Source organism: Lactuca serriola, chromosome 6 (genome assembly GCF_051521515.1).
Source record: "Lactuca serriola cultivar US96UC23 chromosome 6, Lser_US96UC23_V15, whole genome shotgun sequence".
Lineage (NCBI taxonomy): Eukaryota > Viridiplantae > Streptophyta > Magnoliopsida > Asterales > Asteraceae > Lactuca > Lactuca serriola.
In genome coordinates this window covers 27338455-27357872 of record NC_136413.1, presented here as the reverse complement: position 1 = coordinate 27357872, position 19418 = coordinate 27338455, and the positions used below count along the sequence as shown (strand labels likewise).

General features: G+C 37.7%; 1 pseudogene; it reads right to left on the bottom strand.

The window, feature by feature from the left end:
- Window positions 1-17573: 17573 nt before the first annotated feature.
- Window positions 17574-18928, bottom strand: LOC145059597 (uncharacterized; annotated as a pseudogene).
- Window positions 18929-19418: the final 490 nt, after the last annotated feature.

The window sequence follows — 19418 nt, the reverse complement described above, 5'->3', positions numbered from 1 at the left end:
ATTTTCCCAAGTGTGACTATCATTAACCAAAAATATAGTTTTTACATTACCCTTTATGTGAGAAGATCACAATGTGAATGCAATGGGGAAATAATAAAGTACTATAGTGTTGAATTATAGTAACTACTGATGTACTAACTACCTTAATCTGACCATTAATTAAGGTGTAATGTGAAATGATTGCACCATACTATCGACTAATAACACGGCGATGAATGACGTCGTAAGAAATGACATTTGGCACCCGTAGACTTGCACTTCCCACTATAGCGAACAACAAGGTGTAGGATAGTCCATCCAGTATAGATCTATACAAAAATTCACGCTCTCCCTCCAGGAGACTCTGGCTACAAAACGAGCCATGACAGCGATGCCATGCCCCGAAATAATGGTTCACAGTTATGTTATAGCATTCTTGTATATGTATTGTATGTACTAGTGTAATGTATGTTCTCTCTGTCTAGTATGTAGTGTGTTCTCTTTGTTTCTCATCATAGTATGTTCTCTTGTATAGTGTATAGTATGTATTGTTTCTCATTATAGTATGTTCTCTTAGTTTCTCGTAATAATATGTTCTCTTAGTTTCTCATAATAGTATGTTCTCTTAGTTTCTCATAATAGTAAGTATTGACTCATGTATGAACTAACTCTTTGTATGTTTCATTGTACTAGAAGTTAGGAGTAGTGTCTTCCTAAACTATACCTATTATAGTTTACTAGTAAAGTTGTTTGTATAACTGAGTGTATTGAACGGAGATAAAAGCTTTTATGTCTATAAATATATACATAATATATAAATAAGGATCAAACGACACTCGGACAAACAATAGGGTACTCTAAGTCCACAACCAAACAAGGAACAAAAAATAAAGTGTGTTATCAGTTCTAAGTCCTTCAAACCTTACTTATATAACTATATATGCATTAGACAAGGTTTAGACAATATATAAGTGTATAATAGTTAAAGGAAAAGGTTTGTCACGTAAGAACAAGTTTGATAAAGAGTTTAACATGTAAAAGAGTTTGATAAACATTTTGAAGTAGTTTGATTGATAAAATAGCTAAAATTATAGTAAATCCATTTGTTTGATAGTTATTAATCACATGTGATTGATATAATAACTATAATGTTTCAACTTGTATCCCCACATAAAAGCATTTGAAATCATTTAAAAGGTAGATTAAGGGGTATGAACTCACCTGTAGTGAGTGGTTTGGATGAAAGTGCTGGATAGGGTGCTAAGTGTCAAGTGAAGACTTGAGCACACACAGATGCTATTTAACATATAATGACACATATATGTATCTAATTAGTGATTTAAAAACTAATTAAGCAATTAAAGACACCCTAGGATATGGAAGACACTTTGATTGAAGTGCTAGAAGTACCAAGGGTTGCATCTAAGGGAAGTATTGCATCACAAAGGAGTTTACGGCCAACATGGATGTATCACATGAGTTTACGGCCAAGGGGTTCACGACCCTATGAGTTTACGGTCGTAAACTCATGGTATTTTGTACCAAATTGTGTTTTAAGGTCTTACAAGTCATTAGGAAGTGTTCTAGTTTCAAGTCTAAGCCTTAGGAAGTAGTGGTGGCACAAATGCACCACAAATTAGGGTTTACGGCCCAAGGTGATTGCCTTGGCCGTAAACACCTTATGTTCTTGAGTTTCTTGATGTTTTCTAGTTGTTTAACAAGTGATTCAAGCATATAAAAAGCTAAGGGTAGTGTACTTACTTATAAGAAGCTTGTAAGGGTGTTTAAGGTCCAAGAACACTAGTGTGTGTTCTTGGTGAAATGAAGAACACTTGAAGATCTATCAAAATCGAATGATTTCATGGATGAAATCAAAGGGTTGTACTAGTTAATGAGATATAATAACAAATCAAAGGAAGAATTTCCTTACATTTTTGGAAGATTAAGATGAAGAACTTGATGATACTTGAGAGAGAATGGGAGTTCTTGAACTTGAAAGGAAAGAAATGATGAAAAATGATGTAAACTCATGCATATAGCATGAGTTCATGACCATGGATGAGTTTACGGCCCAAACGCATGAAGTTTGGCCGTAAACACCTCATAATGGGGTTTAAGGCTTGATTTTTTGCACATTAACCCTATAAGATACTTCCTAACATTTGATTCTTTAATGCCATATGATTAGAAACACCCAAATAGACTCTAAACAGTGCTAAAAATAGTAGAAACACGTCTGACTTTGATTGCATTTGGTTGAAAGTACAAAATAGAAATTTCAGGTTGTCACATCATCCCCCCGTTAGAGAGAATTTTGTCCTGAAATTAGATTTTTAAGCAAATAAGTTGTTACAAATAACTAAGTAAAAAGATGAGGATATTTCAGTTTCATCTAATCCTTGCGCTCCCAAGTGAATTCAGGTCCTCGCTTGGCGTTCCAACGAACCTTCACTATTGGGATACGACTTTGTTTCGTTTGTTTGACCTCTCGGTCCATGATCTCTACAGGTTCTTCCACGAAGTTGAGGCTCTCATTGATCTCGATCTCGTCGAGTGGGATTACAAGAGTCTCTTCGGACAGACACTTTTTCAAGTTCAAGACGTGGAAAGTAGAATGTACGTTACTGAGTTCGCAGGGTAGGTTGAGTTTTTAAGCTACAGGGCCGATTCTAGCGAGAATCTTGAAAGGCCCTACGTATCTTGGATTGAGCTTCCAATGCTTTTCGAAGCGTATCAAGCCTTTCCAGGGTGAGACTTTCAAAAGAACGTGGTCTCCAACCTGGAATTCCAAAGGTTTCCTTCGTTTATGTGCGTAGCTTTTCTGTTGGTCTCTAGAGGCTTTCAGTCGTTCACGAATCTGAACGATCTTCTCTGTCGTTTCCTGAATGATCTTCGGTTGCATTTGGTTGAAAGTAGAAACAAGTCTGACTTTGATTGCATTTGGTTGAAAGTACAAGATAGAAATTTCAGTTTGTCACAAAAATAGTTACCGATCCATATTAGGATACCTTTACATTTTAGCATGATGAGCTATTTCATGGAATAGACTTCGGTAGCTTCTTGCATAATGGCAGCATAATGTGTAGCATGCTATGAGGTATCAAATCATGGAATATGGGTGGATAAATTTGTCACGAGGCTGCATATTATTGGTATTGAAAGACCATTAAAGTTATGACAATAAGTTAGCAATATTATATTTCAACATTAAAAGAAATTCTACTAAGTCAAATCATATTGACATGAACTATTTGGCTGTTAAAGAAAAAGTGAAAATGGAAAAATATTTATATAACACATAAAGACAAACTCCATGATAGCGGACCCGTCCACAAAGGGATTACCTCCCAAGGTCTTTCATGAACATACTACACACATTGGTGTGATAATTTGTTTTAGTGAGAGTTTTATTGGTGTTTTATGTTTTGTTTACGAATAATTATGTTTTTCTGTACATAATTAAGAATCCAATTAATTTCATTATTAGTTGCACTTATTTGTAGTTTTATTTCACTTCAACCTAAAGAGGAACTCCTTGGAAATCTATTTTGATTTTAAAACCACACATCATGTTTAATCTATGTTGTTAGTTATATATGTATATGTGACCATTGATGGGTTTAGTTACGTAAATTGTAACGAAGACCGTTTCGATCCTATAAAATTATGATTAATGGATGAGATTGTTTAAGGGTGCCAATACTTGATGGGTTATGGAGGTTACAAAAACAATGCTCTAAGCGGAAAAACATTTAACAATTAAATGATTATGACACATGCAACCTAAGAAGGATCTATGTCTTTCACATAAAGGAAACATACTATGAAAAATCAAGCTACAAACTTGCCCTAAAAGAAATCTGAATTCATTAGTAAGAATATATACCTTGTTGATTGTTGAAGTAAACAACCAAGAATCGCTTTTGTTGATTTTTTGGAAGCAAGCACCACAAACGCCGTGTCTCTAGTGGTTCACACCCAACACAAGCAAGAAGGATATTGAGGAGGGAGGAGGGAAGAGATCAAAATTTCGGGCTAGCTCTCTAAGGTATGAGTGGCCAAAATATGAAAGGGTAAACCTATTTATATAGCGCAGCAAGGAAACCCTAGATAAGCCCAAAACCAATCTAATAATAATATTTTGAATTGGGTAACTATCCAACTTCCTAATTATCCACCAATGATAATTCTAGAAACCCTAAAGCCACCTCAAAACCGTCCAAGGCTCCAAGGAGGTTCTAGAAATGCCTCTTGGTCAACTATTAAACAATTACACTTTAGTCCTTGCACTTTTAATTACTTGTTTTAATCACAAAATTAATTCAAATTAATTTCTGGTAAAGTATTAATTAAATATTACTATTTCAAGTTAATATATTATTTTCATAATATATTAATAAAATATTTATTTCAATTTATTAGTCAAATAATAAATCAACCTCTCTCTCCAAAACATCATGTCCAATTGCTAGGTTTGAGGGCAACCCAAAATGTCTGTGCTATTATCAATTCAAGTTTATTCCAATTATAGTTATGGGTTTAGACACCTAAACAATACTATGATAACATTCATTAAAGCGCTTATATGGTTATATATATATATATATATATATATATATATATATATATATATATATATATATATATATATATATATTCGTGGTACAGTGGGAGATTGTTGAATATTTTGGGACCACTAATAAATGTATATAAATAATTTTATCATTGATTTTATATTATTATGGAAGTTATATAAAATTATTGATGGATCGATTTTATTAATAAATGAAGATATACACTTACCATATTTATCTTGTGGGTTAAATTTTTGGGTTTGATTCAAGATCTCCTAAATCCCTAATATCTATCAAATTCCGGTTATATCTCCATCAACATAAGTACGTGATGAGAAGCAGATTTACATTACACGAAATACATTCATAAAATTAGTTTTCTTGTTGCTATGAGATAATAGAGAGAACCTTGAGATCAACTGGAAAGCCCAACCTAGTTCTTCAGATCCGAAGATCATAATGAAATTAGGTATACAATCGTTCTTTCATATTTAAGTTTTCTTCTAATCAAATTCAAGATTAAAGGTCAAATGTTTATGCTTCCGCGTTTATGTTTTGGTTATAAAAAACCTACACAATCTATGGTTAATATATTAACTTAATCCTTAAAAACCATTAATACAAATATTTTACTTACACTAGCAAAATGTAATCCATGTCACCCTAAGTACCCTTTACAATCCTTAAATCCATCACTAATGCTACCAAAATTTTATTAATACATTTTATGGAGTTGTCATACCTTCTAGGATTTATTTAACATAATAAATCCAAATACTCCTTATTTTGTTTAAACATACAAAAAGCTAGAATCCAAAACAGAAGGATGATGATAGATTCATCACAAACCCATTTTTTCCAGCCCCATTTGTTTTATCCCAAATTCAAAAGCTCGAATCCAACAACCTAACCGGCCCACACCAAATATCTCCATGCTTATTATCCGAGAGGTAAATCAAGTACTAATAATTCACTAGATAATTCACTAGGATGAATGAATTGTATTCTATTAATAGCTCCCCAAGAAGAGCATTAGTTGTCCTTTTATGACTAGAGGCACAATGCAATTTTATTTTTATCTTAGCCATCAAAACTTATCCAACTCAGCATATACAAATAATTGTATATGAGATTTAAACAAAAAAAAATCATTAAACGATGTTCAAATAATAACTTTTCCTATTGCTTATTTTTTCGAAAAAGCCACGAAAAAGGTATAGTTTTAAAAAATTCTTAAAAATACGACAATATCTATAAATTATTAGATAAATGAACAATTATCTAGCATGCAGCATATAACAATGTTTTGAACAATAACTATTTCCCTTTGATACCCAAAATTTTCTAAGAGGGTGTTTGGATAAATTATCATATTGCTTATTAACTTATAGCGATGTGAGAAAACAACTTTTGCAAAAGTGTTTGGATTAGAAATAGGCTATAAGCTTTAAGCAGGGAGAAGCTTTTCAAAAGTAACTTATTGAGCTTCTCCCCAGCATAATAAACTGATTTTTAATGTTTCCTATCAAACACTAAAACTTAGCTTATAGCGGTGGGGATAAGAAATAAGCTATATACTCTCTCTTTTTTCTCTATCCAAACACCCTCTAAGTCGAACGAAAAAAAATTCTATAAAATTTGTTCTACTCTATTACTCCAATAAACTTAATTCTCTGAGTCATAGAAAAATCTTTGTTCGAAAGTATATATCTATCTACTTAAAAATCATAGTTGTTTAGTTGATATTTTCCCAATGTCTAAAAAACCGACAGGGACCAAGGTGGATTTACAGATTTAGTAGAATCATCACGTTTTACTTGTTCTACAAATATGTGGGAATTTATATCAGTATTTTCAAAAACTCTTCTTCCATGCATGGAACCTATCCCTTTTCCATGAACACTCTACTATATGAGCTCATTTGTGATAGTGATTGATCTCCTTTCTTACAAGTTACAAGGACACTCCATGTCATCTTCTCTAACTTGAGTTTATATAAACCCATTCATTTTCGTTTTGTAATTTGGTTTTAATCCAAGTATTTTGGTGCTTGGAAATAATAAATCCTCAAATAAACTAACATCCCAAATATTATTTTATAAAAACAAAAGTGATAAAGGTAAATATAGTCAAATTTTCTAAACTTCTTTTTATTGAAAATATTCAAAAATTAAAAAACGATTCATATAGAAATCGAAATTGCAGATGGGCCTTCACAGACTGCTATTTTGTCATTTGGAATGTAATTTCATGAAAACAAATGTAACACCACGAATCTAGAAGACCTAGAAATGAAAGGAAAATATCAAAATCAGGAAGCGACTCGTCTAGTAGATGGATGACTTGACGAGTAGGAGCACGATTTGGGTCGTGGGTTAAGTGACCTTCTCGACGATTCAGGGGACTGACTCGGCGAGTTGGTATGGGTTTGGAAATCCCTAAATTCGGGACTTGGTACCCTATTTAAGCATCTTATTCTCCTTCTCATGGTCTCATTTCCCATCCTACAAGACTAGAACCCTAGATCTCGAAACCCTAATGCTTGTGAGCCATTTTTAGAGTATTTTTTGTTCTTAATTTCAAGAAGAAGTAGAGGAAACTTGAAGGTTCAAGGAAAGGCTTGTGGATCCAGAAGTAGCTTCTCAATATCATCATTTTCTGGTAATTGTATCTAACTTGATCATTAGTTCATTAGATCTATCCTTTCCTCTTTTGTGGAGGTTTTGGTCCATGGTTGATAGCCTTTGGGATTTTCATGTCTCCAAGCAAAGATCCTTTCAGATCTGAAGTCGTTGAAGGTTGTGAAGGCATAAAGGTGCAAACTTTATGCCATTCGAGTCCCATGCAAACCCCAAGAATGCTAGTATGACCTCTTAAGCCCCAAAGGGCCATGTATGGAAGGAAAGTATGAGGCTTTATGTATTGTTATGGTGTTTAAGGACATGATCTATGTAGAAATGCTTTAGTTTGGAAAACTATGGCCTATGGACAAGGATTTATGTTTAAAGGAGTTAGGGTTTTGAGCTAAACCCATTAAGAAGGACTTTGGATGGGTAAAGTTGGAAACACTACCCTTAAGAGGTCATTTCCAGCATGGAGGAAAAGTTTGGGGCTTAGATTTGAAGTGTAGGGCTGAATCCATTAAAATTTCCCAATCAGACTGAGGGCTCAGCGAGTTCAAGGAGGGACTCGACGAGTCAAGGAGGATTGTCCCGATTCTGTATGATAGAACTCGACAAGTTTGAGGAATGACACGATGAGTTGATTTGGTAAATCACAACCATGAGTAGCCAGGGAAATCGACGAGTCAGGGGGTGACTCGACGAGTTGGTTCTTGATTTCAGAGTTCTGATTCATAGAACTCGACAAGTTGATGGAGCAACTCAGCGAGTTGAGTCAACTTAGAGCGTTGACTTGGACCGTTGACTTTGAATTTGTCCAAGGTTGAACTAGTTAGACTTCTAAGTACATTTTGGTTTGATATTGGTAGCTCAGGGAGTCGAAAGATCAACAGTTCGAGGATTTGCCAGCTAGCAGCAAGGGGTTATTCGCAGGATTCTACAGTCAGCTTTGCAAGGTGAGTTTCCTCAATGTGTGCATGGGTCTACGACCACAATGCCAACCCATTATGCTTGTGTTTAGTAGGAAGACACGGGGGGTTAGCCCTAGGCATGGTATGTTATGTGTTCCGGATCATTATCCGATGTCGGGCGAGGCCTGAGGAATGTTAGTATGCTAGAGGTCTTTATGATTCTTGCATGTGTCAGTACGACATGTCCCAAACTAGGTTTCGATGCCGGGGAAAGCCCGAGGAAGATTTATTTGTGCATGTTAGATTATACTTGTTGTCTTGTGATACATGTATGTGCCTGGTAGGGAGGTGAGTGTAGGCAAGGTCCCGTATCTCATCACTAGATGAGTATGGATGGGGTTCGATATCTCAATATTACCAGGGTAGGGGCGAGGCCTGTGATAGGATATAAGTGAGTGTGGGCAGGGGCCCTTATCTCACTAATAATAGGAGTGTGGACGAGGTTCCATAGCTCATCAGTAGCAGACCAGGGGCGGGGCCCGAGTTAGGAAAGGCCTTAGAACATGAGTACAGTAGAGTATGTTTTCTTTATATGCTTATATGCTATTGTTGTATATGTGTAGCGGGCAGGGCCCGGAGATAGGCGGGGCCTGGTAGAAACAGATCTGTATACCGAGAGGGGCTCGATGCCAGGCGGGCCTGATACCAGATTCGTCCGATGCTGGGCGGGGTCCGATGTAGAAGGCTAGGCCCAATGTTTGCAGTATGTGATTATGTGTATGGTATGTGGTAGATTGGGGAACTCACTAAGCTTTGTGCTTACAGTTTTCAGTTTTGATTTCAGGTACTTCCGGTAGCGGAGGGAAGAGCTCGGGATGACTGCATGGCACACACCAAGAAGTTTTAGCCTGGTATGTTTACTCTAATAAAAGAACATGTGTTGAGATGATACTCTGATTTGATATAACGATTTTGGTTTAGGAATGAAATGGTTGATAATTATGGGGTTTTATTAATGATTAAAACGAAATTTTTAGTCATGATTTTTGGGATGTTACAAGTTGGTATCAGAGCCTTGGTTTGAGGGATTTAGGCACACTCTAGAGTGTGTCTGAACTCAAACTGAGGACTTGGTACGGAAATTTTCAAAAGAAAATCATTTAAAAAAAAGGATCTTTAAGAAAAAGAAAAGAGCTTTGAAAAAGAAGGAAAAAGGGTGTGGTGCATGCAATCAGCCGAGCTCAAGTAAATTCTCCCATATTACACATGTTTGATTTGATATGATATGATTATGAGAACTGCATGCTAGATTAGGACTAAGGATCTAGGAGGATGTCGTATGTGCCTGTTATGTGTAGGAGCCTTATGAGTTGCATGCTAGTATAAATTCCTACGTAGGGGATAAAGCAATATGATTGGATTATGTGGTTAGATTTTCCTTTTCTTTGAATGCTACTTGATTTGTGATTTGTGGGACTTTGAGTGATGGGAGTTAGCCATTAGGCGAATTCGTCAAGTCACATGTGACCAGGGTTGAATAATCTCAGAGTGCTGGATTTGGCCCTATTGTGCAACTCTCGTATGAGTCTAACCGTTGTAGGGATGAGTCCTTTACTCGAAGGATTATCTGAGCCTCGTCACATGTGATGGTATTCAGGTATCGGCTAATTGGCCTCATGAAGATACCTTTAGTAGCTGAGGACTGGGTTTCGGGTTGGAGGTTACCCTAGGGTAAGCCTGGGATGAGAGTAGTGCTGGGAGCAATAGTAGTAGTGAAGGGGAATTGGTGGAGTCGAGGAAATTCTTGAGGAAAGTACAAATAGATGTGGAAGGTAGTATGGGCCCGTACTACTGAAAGCAGAGGATCCGTACTCGATTCAGGAAGGGCTGAGATAAAACCAGGAAACTGGTAGTGAGTGTGAGATTCCTCAGTAGTAAGGAGTATTTTTTTTGATAGTTATGTTATGTTGTAGAATGGTGTCATTACATGAGAAGCAAGTGGTCAGCTCAGGCGTCAGCAAGGGATCAGGCTCGGGTTCAGGAGTCAGTCAGCTCGGGGAGAAGATGAGAGAGTTTATATTAGCAGAGATTACGTGCAATATTCTCGACCAGACTTTTGTGATCTTTGGTACAGTCAAGGAAGGTATTTTAGAAATTTTGGATGAGAGGCTGTGAGCCTTCCGTACTGAGATGGTTGCCATGTTAGTGGCTCCTCTAGGGCCCATTGTTTATGGATCTCTGGGATCCCTCGGAAGGGAGGGTCCCGTTATTAGATCTTGTCATCAAGGATCATAGGTGGGTTAAACACCTTGGTACAGGATTGGATCGTTGTGGAGGTTTCACGATCTGTACGTGAGGAGTTACCCGACATTATTGAGCGTGTTACAGATAGAGTAACTGCTAGGTTCCAGGGTCAGATAGCGACTGTTCAGACGATTGATGGGGTAGTTGGAGTAGCTCGGGAGCAAGAGATTGGGTTAGATGTGCAGTTAGGGAAGAGGAAGCGGACTTCTAGTCAGGCTCAACAAGTTGAGCAGTCGGACGCTGCCATAGCTGACGCTAGAGTCCCGAATGGTCGTAGTGAATGAAAAAGGGGTAAAGGGACACATGAGAATATTCACGTCAGATCTAAGGGCGACAGGTGAGGGTGGAAGGGTCACAATCACCGGGAATGCACATTGGAGGTAGAGTTGTGCCATCATTGTCATTAGCTCGGACATATCAGGGCAAGTTGCCCCCGTGTAGTCGTTAAGGCAGCTCATGTTTCTTCACAGATACTTCGGTGAAGAGAGGGAGTTCAGGCCTCAACGCCCATGGTTCCGCAGGAAGTCAAGATCGAGCCACAATAAATCATTGGTATGTATTTCAAATCCAGTTTTGGTTTATGATTTTATTGTTATGGTACTGCATTGATGTTAGTAAGTGTATTTCATAATGTTTTGTTTCCTGCTTGTGATTAAGTCATATGCCATCTACATACTATGGATGTTTGAGTAGTAGTTCAAAGATGTTTCCCTTTAGAGCAGGATCTCATAATGCAGTCACAGTAGCAAGTGTGAGAGGGGCTCGGGAGGTGTTCTGTTAGTTTTCAAGGGTGTTTCAGATTTGGTATTGGTTAGTTTTAGAGCTCTAGCGGTGGCAAGCGTTGGTTGTCAACAGATCAACCTTTAGATGGAGAGAAGGATTGAGAATACTTTCCAAGATGGGAGTTGTAGTGAGCTAATTGAATCGAAGTGGGGGAGAAGTATCCCAGAGGTCAGGAGCAGAAGTAAGTGAAAAGTTGGGATGAGTTCGCAACTTTGTTGGAAGGGAACGTATCCCAAGTAGCTGTTTGGAGAGAGGAGCGCGCGAGTTGGGAGTCTGGGAAACTTCCCTACATAAAGTTTGTGTATTCGCGGTACTTGATGAATGGTTGGGAACCAGGTAGGAGATTTTCTCAGCATGATGTGAGTGTAGTTAGGATATAAGCCTACAGGATCGCCGTAGCATTCCCCAACAGTTAGGCAGAGTAGGAAGAGTACTAAGGCTATGGGATAACCGTAGTATTTCGTTAGCAACTAGTTAGAGGAGTATGGGTGAGGGCCTGTATCTCCTAGTTAGCCGGATAGAGATCGAGGAAGGATAGTTAGTTGAGTTTCAGGATGGAGTTGGTCCCGCATAACCCTAGATAAGTGAGACCTGTGGGGGAGGCCACTCCAAGATATAGTTTGGGTGAGACCCGTGGGTGAGGCCCGTGTGATTATATCAGCGTAGGTGGGACCTGGTAGAGACCTTAGGGTTAGGATAGGGGATTGAGGATCCCAAGATTTATAGAGACATAATGGCAAGGTAGATAGAGCAGTTTTAGATAGCCGAAGTTTATTCGGAAGTCATTGGGAGCAACAGAGAGTTTGAGCTTGGGTTTAGTAACCGGTGGGAGTCCGGTAAAACAGAAAATGGCAGATTAGTTGGGACCAGGGTGGTCTCGGTTCATCCGAAAAGCAGACAAGAGATAGCAGGATCTTCGGACAGGGGTAGCGATAATGGAATTCATGTATGGAGCAATTAGTTGACCAAGTGGTGCGACGCCTCTCACAGTAGGGTTAAATAGTCTCAGTGGGAAGGATTTGATTCTGTTGCACAACTCTTGTCAAAGTGTAACCGTTGTAGGAACAAATATTTTACTCAAAGGACTATCTGATCCATTCGCTAGGTTGGGCGTTCAACACTAAGGTATGATAAGAGGAAGCATTCAGTAGTTGACTGCGGAGGAACCAACACTCGGAGTGACTGGAGATTTGGTATATCAAAGGGTTTGTTCTACTCAGAGATTGAGAAGGTTGCCTTGGGAAGGCCAGTTAATGCATAGGAAAAGAAGGGGTGAACCCCTAGGATGTTCAACATGAGTACTCGAGGAGTACCGGAAGAAGTATTGGTTTGGTAAGAGCGATGAACTAAAGGTTTATAACAGTTGGATGTTTTTCAAGAGGATTCCCTCTAGGGTTAGAATTTAGCTCAAGAAAGATCGGACAGAAGACAAATGGAAGCGGTGCTTCGAGGATTGAACCGATGATACATAGTATGCAACGTATCGGAGCATCGTGAGAGGTTGCGGGGTAGCTGGCCATAGCGGACTTCGAGGATGAAGTCTAGTTTAAGTGGGGGAGAGTTGTAACACCCCGAATCAAGAATACCAAGAAAGGAAAGGAAAATCTCAAAATCAGGAAGTGACTCGTCGATTAGATGGATGACTCGACGAGTAGGAGCACGATTTGGGTCGCAGGTTAAGTGACCTACTCGACGAGTATCGACTCGGAGAGTTGATCATGGTTTGGAAAACCCTAAATTCGGGACTTGGTACCCTATTTAAGCATCTTATTCTGCTTCTCATGGTCTCATTTCTCAACCTCCAAGACCAGAACCCTAGATCTCAAAACCCTAATGCTTGTGAACCATTTTGAGAGTATTTTGTGTTCTTAAAGTCAAGAAGAAGAAGAGGAAACTTGAAGGCTCAAGGAAAGTCTTGTGGATCTAGAAGTAGCTTCTCAATCTCATCATTTTTTGGTAATCAAGTCTCTAACTTGATCGTTAGTTCATTAGATATATCCTTTCCCCTTTTATGGAGGTTTTGGTCCAAGGTTGATAGCCTTTGGGATTTGGATGTCCCTAAGAAAAGATCCTTTCAGATACGAAGTCATTGAGGGTCGTGAAGGCATAAAGGTGCAAACTTTATGCCATTCGAGTCCCATGCAAACCCCAAGAATGCTAGTATGGCCTTTTAAGCCCCAAAGGGCCATGCATGGAAGGAAAGGCTGAGGCTTTATGTATTGTTATGGTGTTTAATGTCAGGATCTATGTAGACATGCTTTAGTTTGGAAAACTATGGCCTATGGACAAGGATTTATGTTTAAAGGAGTTAAGGGTTTTGAGATAAACCCATTAAGAATGACTTGGTATGGGTAAAGTTGGAAACTTTACCCTTAGGAGATCATTTCCAGCATGGAGGCAAAGTTTGGGACTTAGATCTGAAGTGTAGGGGCTTAATCCATTAAGATTGCCCAAACAGACTGAGGGCTCAGCGAGTTCAAGGAGGGACTCGACGAGTCAAGGAGGATTGTCCCGATTCTGTATGATAGAACTCGACGAGTTTGAGGAATGACACGACGAGTTGATTTGGTAAATCGCAACCATGAGTAGCCAGGGAACTCGACGAGTTAGGGGGTGACTCGATGAGTTGGTTCTTGATTTCAGAGTTCTGATTCATAGAACTCGACAAGTTGATGGAGTAACTCAGCGAGTTGAGTCAACTTGGAGCGTTGACTTTGAATTTGGCCATGGTTAACCTAGTTAGACTTCTAAGTACATTTTGGTTTGATACTAGTAGCTCGCGGAGTCGAAAGATCAGCAGTTCGGGGATCTGCCAGCTAGTAGTAATGGGTTATTCGTTGGATTCTACTGCCAGCTTTGCAAGGTGATTTTCCTCATTGTGTGCATGGGTCTACGGCCACAATGCCGGCCCATTACGCTTGTGTTTAGTAGGAAGACCCTGGGGTTAGCCTTCGGCATGGTATGTTAGATGTTTCAGATCACGATCCGATGTCGGGCGAGGCCCGATGAATGTTTGTATGCTAGAGGTCTTTGTGATTCTTGCATGTGTCAGTACGAAAGGTCTTGAACTAGGGTTCGATGCTGGGGCAAGCCCGAGGAAGATTTATATGTGCATTTTATATTATACTTGTTGTCTTGTGATACTTGTATGTGCCTGGTAGGGAGGTGAGTGTGGGCGAGGTCCCGTATCTCATCACTAGCTGAGTATGGATGGGGTTCCATATCTCAATATTAGCAGAGTAGGGGCGAGGCCCGTGATAGGACATAAGTGACTGTGGGCGGGGGCCCATATCTCAATAAGAGCAGGAGTGTGGATGGGCTCCATAGCTCATCAGTAGCAGACTAGGGGTGGGGCCCAAGTTAGGCAAAGCCTTAGAACATGAGTACAGTAGAGTATGTTTTCTTTATATGCTTATATGTTATTGTTGTATGTGTGTAGCGGGTGGGGCCCGGAGACAGGTGGGGCCTGATAGAAACAGATCTGTATATCGAGCAGGGCTCGATGCTAGGAGGGGCCTGATGTCGGATTCGTCTGATGCCAGGTGGGGCCCGATGTAGCGGGCTAGGCCCAATGTTTGCAGTATGTGATTATGTGTATGGTATGTGGTAGATTGGGGAGCTCACTAAGCTTCATGCTTACAAGTTTTAGTTTTGGTTTCCGGTACTTCCGATAGTGCAGGGAAGAGCTCGGGATGACTGCAAGGCACACACCAAGAAGTTTTAGCCTGGGATGTTTACTCTGATAAAAGAACATGTGTTGAGATGATACTCTGATTTGATATAACGATTTTGGTTTATGAATGAAATGGTTAATAATTATGGGTTTTATTAATGACTAAAACGAAATTTTTGGTCATGATTTTTGGGATGTTACAAAAAAAAAATTCAGTTTTCGCCATTTTAGCATGACGAAATCATATAGATGTCATGTGATATGGATTTCCTCTGCAATATCTCATATGTGATTTTCTTTCCTCAAGTAAAATATTTTTTAAGTTTTTAATGAATAATATTATGTATTAAACACTTGTACAATCTTATTTATGGAGAAGAAGTCGCTAATGAGATTTTGGAGAGCCATCTATGATCTCGTCATGTAAAATGGCAAAAACAATTTTTTTATTATTTTTGTTAAATCTGTAACATCTTGTTTTTCCAAGTATTTACCTTTTACCCCCTTAAAAATTTCTCCCAAGCCGTGGAAAATGGACTTCCATGTCGTGACATCGTTCTTTTTCACGAATTCTCCAAGTTTCCGACACATGTTTCTTTTAGTAGACTTAACGGGGTAACCCCCCCCCTCTCGCCACGACTTGGATATCAGGAATCCATGTCATGGAGCTTTAATTATTCAATATCATGACTTTTGTTGACTTTAATTAAGCAATCCCACTCCTAGATTTGCATTTCCACTTCTTTTATCTTGAGTGTGTTTTTTCGCTACAAAATAGAATTTAAACATTATAAGTACCTTTTATCTATCATTAGACACTAAATGTAGCTAAAAGTATCAAAATATCCCATAAAATATATGACCAATTATGGTAATATCACTTAGGAATGAGTCATAAAACTGAAAAATCGGACCTCTCTCTTCAAAACATCATGTCCAAGCTAGGTTTAAGGGCAACCCAAAAGGACTATGCTACTATCAATTCAAGTTTATACCAATTATAGTTATGGGGTTAGACACCTAATCCATCAGTCTCCCACTTGGATAAGTTTGTAACTATATTTGCCAATAAAACTTCTAAAGTGATCAACAAATTGTGGCTTTCAAAAGCCGCTATCGAACTGTTACCCAATTAGTTACGTGTCCTAAATATAAGTGATTATACAATCCTCCATTCTACAAGATATCATTCGGATATAAGACATGGAACCAAGGTTGGAAAAAACGCTCGACGGTAGCTCGGCGGTGGACTTGGGTCAAGGAATTAATCGTCTAGGCGGGGATTAATCGGGGACCATTAATTATTATGAAAATTATTTAAAAATTAATAAGTCTAACTTTAATCCTAATAATATAAGTAAATAAGCCAAAAAGTTTAATAAAAAGTTCAACAAACACAACAAATTATCATCCAAAATAAACATAAAAGGCCATCCGATTCATAATGAGTTCAACAAGCATACCAAATTATCCTACAACAAAGTCCATAATAAGTTTAAGTAGCACAAAACAAAAACATATTTTCTTCTAATCTTCTCAACATACTTCCATTATTTGAACCCCATCAAACTTATATTTGTCTTCTTCTAGCACTTCCTCCTCACTTTCAGACTCAAAATCTTCATCGAAAAGTTCCCTCATTCTTGAACTTTCTCGGGGAGCTTCACTATCATCGGTTGCTAGAGCTTCATTAACCGTTTCGGGGTCTTCTTCAACTACATCATGCTTATCACAATCAACAATCCATTCTTGAGCCGAGTGTGAATGATTTGCTAATAGCACTTCCATAGTTCTATCTTTTATCTTTTGGTTTTTTTCCATTAAATTAGCATTGAATTGAACAAAAACAAGATTGTTCAATTTGCTTGTCTCTAATCTATTTCGTTTTTTTGTATGTACCTAGAAATATGAACATAACAAAGAGTTGAAATGTGATTAATATTTAAATTTTTTAAAATATAAATTTAATAGTTTATGTTACTAACCCCCTCAAACGTGCTCCAATTCTTTTTACAACCCGATGAACTACTAGTTAAAGAAAGAATCCACATTGCAATCTTTGTCAAATGAGGAGTTGTGCCACCAAATAGTCCCCACCAACTAGCTATAATTTTTGAAACAAAGACACATTATTAATCGATAAATATAAAAAATTTATAAAATAGATAACTAAAAATAAAATGAAGTACCCGGATCGAACTCGGTATCGTTCACCGCACAATGTTTAATTGCAAGATCGCAACCAAATCTATCAACTTTTTTCTTGTACTTTGGCAAGTCAATAGTCACGACTTGCCTTTGCATCTCAAAATTTCCACGAAGTATTGTATCAAAAAAATCAGGAACGCCATTCATTATATCGGGATCATATTGGATATTTGGATCCATATAATGATAATACGGAATCAAAAGATACGACGTTAAATGTGAACTTGAATCTAGACGACCTTTCATTTTTTTTTTGTCTATGATATCTATAATAGGCTTGTAAGCTTTCTCGTTACCACCCAATGATTTGATAATTTATTCTTTTGCACCTTTAATCTCTCCGTAAACAAAACCCATTGAGGGCTTCCAATCCGCATCAACCATTCGAAGGACTTTCACCAAAGGAGAGAACACCTTTAAACATTGTGTCACACCGGACCAAAATTGGAGACTTGACACCGTTTTATACGAGGCAATCCCTTTAGGCTTACTGGAAAATTTACATTCCTCCCATTGGGTGTTAGAAAACATATGTCTGAGTTGCTCCTTTTTTTTCAGCCAAACTTTGTAATGTTAGGAAGGCGGAAGCAAATCTCGTGACTCCTGGTCGGATAATTTCCCTTTTGTTGGTGTAGCTTCTCATCATCGCCAAGGTTTTGTGTTGAGCGTAAATGAATATGGTTAGTTTCTTTGCTTGATATAGGATTTTTTTAAACCTTGGGAGTGCTCCGACACCTTGAAGAAATAAACACAATTAAATAACAAAATATTGTAGAAAATAAACATTCTAAAACGAAATAAAGTAATAAATATAATAAATACAACAAGTAAACAAAATAATGTACAAACCTTCAAGCATAAGGTTAATTGTATGTGTTGCACATGATGTCCAAAAAATAGATGGTCTTTTCTCTTTTAGCAACTTTGCCGCCCCCATGTTATTTGTGGCATTATCGGTCACAACTTAAACAACATGCTCGTGACCAACTTGTTGAATGCAAGAATCCACATACTCAAATATGTTTTGGCTTGTATGTGCTTCGTTGGAAAAATCTTTGAAGATAAAAAAACAGTATCCATCTTCGAATTAACACATAAATTCATAATACTCCTCCTTTTTCGATCGGACCAAGCATCTGTCATAATCGAGCATCCATCCTCTTTCCATTCTTGTTCGTTTTCTTTCAACAACTTTTTTGTTCTTTCAACCTCATGCTTTAAAAGTGTGCCACTCAAAGCATATCTACTAGGAGGTGGAAGCCCGTTTCCAAATTGTCCAACAACCTCCAACATCATTTTGAAGCTACCCCTTTCAAATGCATGAAAAGGAATCGCACTCTCATAGGCCCACCTACTAATGTATTTATGGACCGTTAATATTCTTTCTTTCTGGACAACATTGTTAAGATCAACATTTTTTCCTTTTCTTGCATTCAATGCTTCTTCGGGGTTTATTATGTTTGCAAAACAATCCATGGGGCCTATAACATTTGGTGCTTTCAACCCCAAAGAAGCTTCTACTCCATCCACGCGATCATTAAATTCTTGTCTCACCTCTGATCTTAAGTCCTCATCTTGCATTTTTTTAGCTTTCTTTTTTAACTTCCCTTCATTAATAGAATTTCGACATTTCAATTGATCATCTTTTGTAGAATTTGGACATGAAGATACGTTCCCCTTCACATGAGCAATATGTTGTTTCATTCTAGTAATCCCACCGCCAAACGTTTTTCCACATAATTTACATTTCAATCTATCCAAATTGCTTTTATCCGGGATAAAACCATATTCCCAACCAACATCATCCGAATTCCGTTTATGTGCATCCACAACGGTTGATCCCATAGATGGTGTAGTTGAAGCATTAAAAGTCATTGATTGTCAACTGTAACCATAATCATCACATTAACACATTAATGGTTATCAATCAACCAAACACCTTACAATTGCTCAACATATCTTTACATATTCATGTTAAATGCTAAAGTGATAGAAAAGAACTTAACAAGTTCATATTAGTTATAAAACAGATTAACATGTTCATATTAGTTATAAAACAGATTAACATGTTCATATTAGTTCTAAAACAGATTAACATGTTCATATTAGTTCTAAAACAGATTCAAAATATGCATGCTAAACAGATTAGAGCTACAAACAAAGTAACTAACACAACAAATTAAACAGATTGGAACTAAAAACTTGAACTAGAAACATATAAGATTCCAAAGATGCTTAAACAGATTCATCAGATTATAGATTACTTAATCTCAAATAAGACAACATATTAACAGTTGGAAAAATGCTTAAACAGATTAAACAGCCAGAATATGCTTGAAGCCTTGAACTAAAAAATTGATCTCAA